At 48.1% G+C, this 11,102-nt stretch overlaps 1 protein-coding gene across 1 annotated transcript in view; it reads right to left on the reverse strand.

Moving 5' to 3' along the window:
* The window catches only part of GNB4 (G protein subunit beta 4), a 76,767-nt gene extending 66,318 nt beyond the window's left edge, over positions 1–10,449 (reverse strand). The window contains exon 1 of the mRNA XM_075938030.1: positions 10,231–10,449. The gene's annotated coding sequence lies outside the window, so the exon portion shown is untranslated. The remainder of the gene's footprint in view (positions 1–10,230) is intronic.
* Positions 10,450–11,102: the final 653 nt, after the last annotated feature.

Genomic DNA, 11,102 nt, shown 5'->3' on the forward strand with positions numbered 1-11,102 from the left:
GTTGGGGGAGCCAACTGAAAAGCTGGCTCCCCCCAGCACCGCCTCCATGGGATGGCAGGGGAGGCAGAGGCATCCCCTGCCTGTAGCTCTTGTACATTTCAAAGGAAAAGGCACAGTGGGGGAACCCGCCTCTTCCTGCTGCAGCTCTTGTACATTTCAAAGGCAGATGCACAGTGGGATAACTAGTGCCCCCCTTATCGACTAATCGAGTAGTCAGCGAAGAGCTCCTCTCCATGCCTGTCCCCCTTCTGTCTCTTCTCACTTCCCGGCCTGCCCCCAGTACAGCTCTAAAATCCCAGCAGTTTCTGGTTCCCACCACCTGTCGGGTCCCCACCTGCCTCCCCAGGGCCACGCCATTTGGGACTGGTACAGAAGCCGAGCCAGTCTTGGCTGCGAGGGAGAGGGGGTACAATGTGGCGAGGGGTATTAGCAGGCTCCCTCCGGGCCAGTGGATCGTGAGGGAACTCAACCCAGACAGACCCTGCTCCTCCTCTGCTGCCTGGCTAATCGAACGGCTCCCAATGGGTCAGACTGGAGTGACCACCTGCCTTAGGACTAGCCCCAGCTGTGCTGCCAGCTCAGCCCAGCAGATAGAGTCACAGGGCAGATGAGTGCAGCCAAGGCATGAGGGAGGGGTGGGGTGTTTCTGATTGGTCTTGGAGGGAAGGTGATGGGCTGTTAGAGGGCGCAGTGAGGGAAGTTTGTGTTTTGGGATGGGAGGATCTGTTGGTGGGCACTCGAGATCTGTGTGGGACAGTGTGTAATGGGGTGATGAAGCTTTAGGGAAGAACATTGGGCAGTGGGGGAGAGCTGTGTATGCTGGAGTGGTAGGGAGTGGGCGTTCTGTGTATGGTACTAGGCAGTTACAGTGTGGCTGTGGTGTGGAGGGTGCTGTTCATTTGTTAGTGGGGTGCCCAAGTGGGGTGCTCTGGGAGCATCTGTGGTGATCAACATGGGTTCGCCTCCACAGGGAAAGGGAATACGGGCATCATAGTGCCAGGTGGGCCAATGTGCATCTGGCAGCTGTCAGTTTGTAAATAGTGCCCATACACAGGGCTGAGTAGAGAAACTGGCCAGCCCCTCACTCCAAATACCGACTTTCCCGGTTGTGCTCCATTGCCACCATGGGGGGGCCTACAAATATGTTTGGCACCAAGTCCACAAAAAGTTAATCTGGCTTTATCCTAGAGGTGCATTTGTCCCAGACACGCCCCATTCAGGGGGAGAGGAAGTCCCATCCCTCCCAGCTTTAGGATCTTACTCAGGTACTAAATGGGCATGAGGCTGGCTAGGGGAAGGAACCATGGTGCTTCCTGACCATGGGATCCTGGGTCTTCATCCACTCCCAATGTCAACCCTGCCCCCCAAAGTGACACTCCCATACTCCTTGTGACCCTCACTTCTGCTGGCGTTCGCACTGGCTTCAGAGTTGGGCAGTGTTCAGCTCTGAAGGCAGCATCCTCACCAGCCACATTGCAGAAGTGAGGGGGGCAATCCCATGACTCCCCCTAAAATAGCCTTGCAATCCCCTACCGCTCCTTTTTGGAGCATTTCTTCCCTCCCCAATATAAACTTCTGAAACTGTGGAATTGACTATTTTTAAAATCCTCTGAGCATTACATTAACCCAAAGCAACCAACTCAATTTGTTCGGGCCCTACTTATAGCATAGGTCTACACTTCAATTAAAAGCCTGCAGCCAACCCATACTACCTAATTTAGGCTTGAGCTAAGGGGCTGTTTAATTGCAGTGTAGATGTCTGGGCCCAGAATCTAGAACCATGCAAGTTGTGAAAGTCCTAGACCTCAGGCTGTAGCCTCAACATCCACATTAGGAATGTGAACAGGTAACTGGTTATCAGGTAGGCATCATACTTAACTGTTATCTGGTAAGCATCACTTGTTAACCATTACTTTGTAGCAACCCCAACCTGCGGCCCACCGCAGGCAGAGGGCTGATCCAGCCCCCATGGGCTAGGAGCAGTGCTCCCTGTAAGCTGAGCACCGCTCAGGAGAGATTCAGGCACCACCCAGCTCATTAACACCCATAACTAGCTACACCCAGCAGTATGTGATTCTATTGGTGGTACACATCTGCACAGGCTTGGTGCACATAAAATTTATTCTGCAGATGGGTAGAAAAACTTAAGAGGGAACACTGGAGAGGAGTCAGAGCCTTGCACCCGGCTGGAAGCAGCATCTGGGGAAGCAGAGGGCTGGGAGCAGACAGTCCAGCACAGAGCTCGAAGCAGCCAGGCAGGAGCAGCCCCCCTGCCTGTGGCAAACTAAATATAATTGTACATCCCTAATCTACACCACAATGGAACAGCCTTTTAGCCCAACCAGCTGGTACAGGCTAGCCATTTGTTTTTAATTGAAGTGCAGACATACCCATAGAGCACATTACAGTAGCTAAGTCGCCTGCAGGCCAGATCCTTTCTAACATTTGTGTCTGGCCCACCATGACTCTCTAGGCCACTAAAAATCCTGCAGCATAACAGAAGACTCACATCCCATGCCACTCCGAGAAGCAGTTGGCTGCTGCTGACATATCTGCTCATCCCTGGCAGGGGAGAGGGCCTCTGCACACTGTCCCCATCCCCAGCACTGTTCTCACCACTCCTATTGGCCAGAAACTTGCCAATGGGATCTGTGAGGGAAGTGTTTGCGGGCATAGGCAGCACATGAAGACTCACTATTCTCTTCCCCCAAAAGGCACGTAGAGATGTGCCAGCAATAGCTGGCCACTTCTGCAAGCAGTGTGGAGCCACAGGAGGCAAGTAGGCAACCTGTCTAAGCACCCCGCTGCACCACCAGAAGCTGCCTCTGGTAAGCACATCCCAGACAGAGCTTGCACCTTGAACCCAATCCATACCCCAAGCACCTGCTTCAAGTCACATCCCAACTCCCTCCCAGAGCCTAACCCATCCTGCACCGTAAATCACTTCCCAGGTGAGAATCTGTTCCTGCATCCCAACCCCCTGCCCCAGATCAGAATCTACTCCTACACCCAAACTCCATCCCATACCCCTCATCCTCTCCTGCATCTTAACACACTGCACCAGCCTGGAGCTCCTTTCTGCACTCAAAGCCTGCACCTCCCCCTCCCATTAATATAGAATCACAGAATCATAGGGCTGGAGGAGACCTTAGGAGGTCACCAAGTCCAACCCCCTGCCCAAATATAGTAGAAATGTGCAGGCTATGACACTTTACCACAATTCATGAAAGCAGAGCTCAATATGAACTGCACTGGCAGACCATGCTCCAATATGGAGGATCTACATGGAAAAGTAATACAGCCTCCAGATTTGTGATTTTCCAATGGGAACTCTACAGAACTGGTATAAATGGGGGGATGAGGGGGCAAGATAATGCATAGCCCCCCCAGACCCTCCTCTCACTGTTCTTGTACGAAGCACAAGAGAATCATCCACAGGATCCAAAGATGGTGAGTGGAGTGGTGGGGAAATGCTGCTGTAGAGGCAGCTGACACTCCTTTCTGGATAGGAAAAGAAGGATCAGTATGCAGAGGATCCTGCCAATAGATAATAGATGCCGACTCCACAGATGCCTTGGGACTGGAGCACCCATGGAGAAAAGCCAAGCTCTCCTCTGCTTTCCTCCTCCCCCCCCAACACTGCTCAGACACTAGAGGATCTGCTGACCAACTCCTGCCCTCCCTCTTCCTCACAGCACTTCCAGAGCATCACAAACAGCTACTTTGCTGTTTTCAGGACGTTCCCAGACAGAGGACAAGCAGCAAGCACAGGGGACATTCAGGGTAAGAGGCAGGAAAGAGGCAAAGTGGGGAAAGGCAGAGAGTTGGTGGAATGGCTGGAGGAGTGGTGAGCCTGAGGAGAGAGGAACTAGAGACAAAGTCAGCACCTATGGTCTTGGTTGCATATAAACCGAGGTGTACAACTTGGCCTTAAACACCTGAAAGTTAGGACAACAGGATTCTTTTAGTTAGAATGTCACAAGGCACTGGAAAACAGAAGTGATACAGGGTTCCACAAATTCGCTTATCTACTCGCCTGTGGCAAGTAGATTTCAGCCGGTCGCCCCGTTTACCGGCAGTTCGCGCAAGCGCAGTGTGGGTCTTGCGCATGCGCAATGTGGGGCTGGCGAGTGGTTTTCACTGTGATCGTCGAGCCCTGCATATATACACACACACACGCACACTCAATTGTGAACTATTTTAAAGTTCTCCAATGCATTCTTTTCATTATTGGCTCAAGACTTGGGGCAACATATCTAGCTGCACAGATACTAATCTTTCATATCACAATTCAGAGTTTTTAGTGCAGCAGGTTTAAGAGCACAGCATTCAATTTTTGCATTTTTAGTCCCAAACCAGTTATATAACACAAATTACATCATTTATAGTTTCATGTCTTGGTTGGTAATTTGTAAGGGGCAAGCTGTGAAAGTAAATATTACTCTGCGTCCTCAAATTAGGTTTCCTGTAATTTTACACACTACTATGGGCACCTGGCAAGAGGAAAAAGATTTGCATGCTACCAGCTATTTAGTAAAAACTGTTCTCTGTCCTCTGAGGATCCTTAATCTTCCTCCTCTTTGGGAGATGATAAGGAAGAGCATTCAGTGGCATCTTCATCTTACAATGAAGGGCCAATTTGGCCAGTGAAGGTTCAGAAGTAGAAGGTGACCATCAGGAGTGTCTCCTGCTTCCTCAATCTTATTTAAGAAGTATGTTAAAAGCAAACCTCAATTTTTATTTGTTCAGCATCTTATTAAATGGAAATTTTAACTTAAAAGTATAGTTCTTATAATGTCACTTTAGAATATCAGTGCTCAACTCTGTCCATACTTAGTCTGAAGTAGTTGGCTTGTGCTAAAAGTTTCTGATTAAGATTTGTCTGAGATCCAACATCTAAAGAAAGGAGTGGAGGGAACAATGACCTTTACAAACTGGTGAACAAAAATTGCCTTTAAGAGACTACATGTATGTTCTACATAGGGCAAAAAGTTCAATATTTTAATTGGACCATGAGTAATACCTGTCCTGCCACGAATGCCAGGGACAGGATTAAATGGCCTCTTAAAGACCCTTCCAATCCTACAATTCAAACCCAGCTTCAGGAAACTCAAATGAATCCTTTTCCTTGCGCCAAAAATCCCAACATCTGTTGTCAAAGGCCTACCCATATTAATTTTTAGTTCTGTTCTTACACCTCCACATCCAGATGGCAAACATTAGGTGTAGATCTTCATAATGTGATATTTTGCCTCTTTGCTTACCATCTCTGACAAGCCGTGAAATACTGTTGATATTTAAAGTATCACTGACATTCGATTTACCATACAATGAAATGAATGGGGGCAGTTGAAACTTCTGAGCATTTGTTTCAGGCTCTCTGCAAACTTAGACATTGCAGCATAGTTTACGTTCAGGGATCTTTTGAAAAGTCTCCACAATAGGAGAGATTTTTTTTTTTTAAATGAAAAATTAGACTTTATAGAATAGCACTGTTGAATGCAATCTGGAAAGTATTGTTATGCTCTCTACCATACTAAATAGCGAATAGTTTCCTTTTGCCTTAAACTGTATACATTTAAGTGTTTGTGATTATTCAATTAGTTCTCTGTTTAGCATCTCACACAAATCCTATTACAAAATACCAGGTTGCAAAACAGAAATTTCTCATGCAACAAAGACAGATAAGTATACTAAGCTATAGATTTGAAAAATATTAAATAAGTGACTCAAACCTAATCTTCCATATAAAGAAGGGTGATGCATTTTTGATGGTTTCTAGAGAAAGATTTTCTAAATTGTCCAAGATTACTGTAGTAGTATCTATGATTTATAAAAACAATTAAATTTGTTACAGGACTGTATTAACCTATCCATTGATATTAACAAGATTAAGTGTTCAGAAGAAAAAAAATGTTCTGCATAAGCACCGTACCTCTCCAGGTAAGTGTTTATGCTACACAATAATAAAAGCTTCGGATGTCACTTCATCACAGAGACTGGATTTTTAGCAATTTAAGAACGCTTTTTTGACTGACTTCTAAAATTAGAGGCAGCAAATCAACTGACCCTGCTTTAGGACTTATTTAAGGGCCTGATTTACCATTTTAGCAGAGAAGACTGAGTAAAATTTACAATAGTCTATACAAGTCTTATATTTATTTTCAATATCACCTTTAAAATGTTTACACAGTCATACATCTTTAATTAATGTTGCAAAGATGTAACAATCGTTTTTACAAGAGTGCTATCCAATGCACACAGTTCTACAAACCAAAAATATTTTGAGTTTTTCCAGGGAGACTTCTAAGTATCCCAAAAACAATCCCAGTTTTTAAGAATCCAGGAGAATGTGATAATCACATTTAACAGCAGACAAAGCTACCCAAAGACCATGAAGACAGTTTGGATGAAGAACAGGTTACAACTAAGTTAAATTGACAAACACTGTGGCCAATGATCTAGTATTAAATTACCTGATCAGATAGAGGCAGCAAGGAGAGGGGAGAGAAAAAGAGGGGCAACTTCAAAGCAGCAGCGCCGCTTGAAGCCTGGGGCCAGATCCTAAGCTCCACACAGTGCTGCTGCTTTGAAACGTCGCAAGGGGTACAGCATCAGATCAGGTTCCTTGTGGCATTTCAAAGTGGAAGCACCACGTAGAGCCCAGGATCAGCTGGGGACTGGCATCAGGCTACTCATGGCATTTCAAAGAGGGAGCAGTGCACAGGGTCAGCAGGGGAGTCCCCAGCTGACCTTGGGCTCCATAAGGCACTTTCGCCTTTGAAATGTAGCAACAGCCCTACATTTAATGAGAACTGGAATAATCCTTAATGAGAAATAGAACAATGCCCTCACTGATTTAAAAATAATATACTGTACACCTTTTAATGCTTTTTTCAACTTAAATTTAGTTTTGTTATATTGTTAGTCTCATGGCCTGTTGGCCTCTGACAATAAGACAAGCAGCAATGGGCTTAAATTTCAGCAAGGGAGATTTAGGTTGGACATGAGGAAAAGCTTCCTGTCAGGGTGGTTAAACACTGGAATAAGTTGCCTAGGAAAGTTGTAGAATCTCCATCACTGGAGATATTTAAGAGCAGATTGGATAGACATCTATCAGGGATGATCTAGACCAGCGGTGGGATAAAGGGCCTCCAAGTGGATTGATCCGGCCTGCTGAGGCCCTGCCATACCCCCACCCCAAGCCTAAGGACTGGGGAGTGTGCTGCACTTAAAGTGAACTCTGGTGGTTGACTAAGTCCCATGCACTTGAGGACAGGAGAGCGAGAAATTTTGTGCGCTCCCCTCCCAAGGTCAATCAGGACTTAGGGGTGGGGAGCATGCAAAGACTCCTTCCACCCTACTCCTGTCCTGCAGAGAGTGTACGGCGCTTAGAGTGCGCTCCCCATGCTGTCTCTGTATCAGAGGCGGCAGTTACACATTTTAAAATGTTTTTTATTATCCCTCCTGGGCACACCAGCATTAACTAATACCTCTCTCCACTAACATATTGCTGAATCTTTTTGCATCACTCTCAACATATCTAATGGAGTTCTATGAGCAAACTTCCCTTCTTTCACTCTCCCACTATGAACCTAAATAACTCTATGGGAGCTCACCCTATAGCACAGGAGGGCAGGCAAGAAACCTCTTTAGACTTACACTGAAGTATCATAACTCTCAATTTGCTGATGCTCAACGCATGACAGGTGTTTTATCCCCAATTTAGATCAAGCCAAAATTTCCTATGACTATTTACAAGATTCAAAATCTTGGATGCCAATATTTACTTTTATCCACGGGATAACAAATTTGTTGGAGAAAGAAATTTGTTCAAGTTAGTAACATATCTCAATAGAGTTGGAAAGTACCAACATATATGCCATTTAATTAACAGAAAGGAACCACAAGCACTTTTCTTGAAGACATGAAGTGATATTTTCAGATGCAGCCTTCTATTATAATCCCTCCACAGAAAAATGTATAGGGTTCCATCACAAGATTGCTTTCGCCAATTGCCAGAATACAAATATAAGTGACTGTCTTACATTTCAGGAAGAACATTTCCCTATATATTCCATACATAAGATAATAACAGCAGCCATACTGGGTAAGACCAAAGGTCCATCTACTCCAGTATCCTGTCTGCCGACAGTGGCCAATACCAGATGCCCCAGAGGGTGGGATCTCAACAGGCAATCCTCACATGATCCCTCCCCTGTCACCCACCTCCAGAAAAACCAGAGGCGAGAGATACCATTCATACCCACCCTGGTTAAAAGCCATTGATGGACCTCCTTGAATCTATCTAACTCTTTTTTGAATCCTGTTAAAAGTTCTAGCCTTCACTGTATCCTCTGGCAAGTACCACCACAGGTTGACTATGCACTGAGTGAAGAAAACTGCCTTTTGTTTTAAACCTACTGTCTATTAATTTCATTTAGTGACCCCTAGTTCTTTAATTGTGCGAATAAATAACTTTTCCTTATTTTTTCCATGCCAGTCATGATCTTAGAGATCTCTATCAATTCCCTCCTTAGTCTCCTCTTTCCTAAGATGAAAAGTCCAAGTCTTTTTAATCTGTCTACATATGGGACCCATTCCAAACTCCTAATAATTTTCATTGCCCTTTTCTGAACCTTTTCCAATGCCAATATATCTTTTTTGAGATGAGGCGACCACATCTGTATGCAATATTCAAGATGTGGGCGTACTATTGTTTTATATAGAGACAATAAGATATTTTCTGTCCTATTTTCTATCCCTTTTTTATGACTCCTATTATTCTATTTGCTTTTTTTGACTGCCACTGCACACCGAGTGGATGTTTTCAGAGAACTATCCACAATGACTCCCAAGATATTTCTCTTGAGTAGTTGTAGCCAAATTAGTCCCTCACCTAAAAACTGAAATCGGGTAATAGTAAATTGATCTTCTACTGACAATGAAGTAGGTTTAACTGCTAGTGTTGACACGACAAGCCATTTTCAGTACCACTACTCAAACGGTAATAGCCCACTTGTATCAGCAGTCACATCAAAGCCAAAGAGGAGTCCTGTGGCCCTTAAACACTAATATTTATCAGACCAAAAGCTCTTGTGGTTTGGAGCCCACTTCATCAGGTTTTGTTGAATCAGACTATAACAGCTTCCCCCACTGAAGTAGTCACATTTTCAATACTGAACCAACTATGGATAACCACTGCCCACAGGCAACAACTTCCTAATATAGAATGGGCCTGGAAGCCAGAGGCTATTTTGTTCCTTTAATCTTATGTGTTTCTCTGATTTACATAATCGTATATTACAAAAAACACATTATAACACGTCAGGTCTTCCGCTCTGAAACCTTTGCATCCCAGGAATGGCAACAGCAAGCCAGGTATTGTAAGGAGCATGAAACCCTCGGTTTATGCTTTGTGTATGCTGTGACAGGAGGTTCAGGGCTGCCTGTTCTGAAGAGAAGGAAGCGACCTTTTTACAGTTCAACACTTCCGACCCCTCAATACATGCAGAGGGAAGATGTAGAGCACTGGGGAAGAGGGAACGTCTCTCACATTGTTGGGGCTGGAGTATCCCCGTTCTTGAAAAGGGTCAGCTGCTTTAGTGGCATTTCGCGGGAGACCCCCAGGGACTGCAGATCCTCCGTTTAAAAAAAAAAAAAAAAAGCTGCAGCACCTCCCCTCCCCCCCCCCGGGCTAGGCTTCCCCTGCGCCACGGATCCACTTCGCCCCTCCGGAAAAGGAGTAGCTCAATACCACCGCATCCTCCACGGCCTCCGGAGGCGGCCAGCACTGCAGCCCCCAAGCTCCGCCGGGCCCGGGGCCTGCCGGTCACAAGGCAGGAGGGCGCCACGCCTGCCTCTCCCGAGACAAGGAGACTCCCGGCCCAGCCATGGAGGGAGGCCGCTCTCCCTCCGCCCGCCGCCCACCTCCTCCATATTCTTCCTCCCGGGAGCAGCCCGCAGGCCCCGCATCCCGCCCCGCCCCTGGGGGATTCTCGCCCCCTCCCCGCCTAGGGGCCACGCCCAAGCATCCTCCCGCTCCCAGGGGCCGCCACATCAGCCCCCCGCCCCCTCAGCTCGAGGCGCCGCAGCCCCTCCGCAAACCTCTGCGCGCGCATCGCACCAGGCGCGCTTCCTCCTCCCCCTCCCCTCCCCTCCCCCCGCGGGTCCTCGCGCGGAGAGAGCCGTTGCCCAAGCCCGGCGGCGGGGATCGCGGGGGCCTCTTACCTGAGGGAGGTGCCTGCCAAGTCAACCGCGCTCCGGGCCGCTCCTAACGCCGGGCGGGACCGCGCATGGCCCAGCGGGAGAAGGAAGAAGAGAGGCAGGGAGAGCCGCGCCTCGTCGAGCAGGACGCCGACAAACCAGCGAGCGCCCGCTGCTGCCTCCGCAAATTCCGGCTCGGCGGCTGCAACAGCTCTGTCCCGCCCTCCCCGGGGCCGCCCAGCTCCGCCCCTCCCCCACGCCGTTGCCTCAGGATGGTACGGCCCAATGCGGAATGGTACGGTCCAAGGGGCGGGGCGCAGGCTTCGGGCGCTCGCCGAAGAGTCGCCGCCGCGTGGCTCGGCCTTGCGCGCGGGACGCTGCGCCATGTGGCGGGCGGCGCTGCTGCAGGCGCGTGTCGCAGGGTCCGGTCCCTGCGCTGCGTGTTCCAGCCGGAGCGCCCCACCCGCCCGCGGCCCCTTGGCTGTGGCGCGTGTCCCTGCCGGCGTGTGGCCTCTCGGGGGCTCCACGAGCGCAGAGTATCGCCCCCGAGGAGCTGCGGGCGCCTTTCGATCGGCCCTACAGCGAAGCTACCGGCCACGTTTATTTAATGCAGGGCACCGAGGTCGCCATTGAAGGCGTTTTACCACTGCGTGTCTGAAAGGTGGTCTCTAGCTGCAGTCCCAAGGTGCATGATTTCCCAAGCACGTCCTGTGCATGTTCACTGTGAGGCATGACGCCCCTGCATCTCCTTTAAGATTCCGTTCCTCTAGATGCAGCCTAGTGATAGAAATGCCATGCCCAAGGTTTTAAAATGACAAGGTGAGGCAGAACTAGATAGTAGCTTTTAGTCAGCTACTTTCTGTTGGTAAGAGGTACACTTTTTGAGACACACCGTG

Source organism: Pelodiscus sinensis, chromosome 10 (genome assembly GCF_049634645.1).
Source record: "Pelodiscus sinensis isolate JC-2024 chromosome 10, ASM4963464v1, whole genome shotgun sequence".
NCBI lineage: Eukaryota > Metazoa > Chordata > Testudines > Trionychidae > Pelodiscus > Pelodiscus sinensis.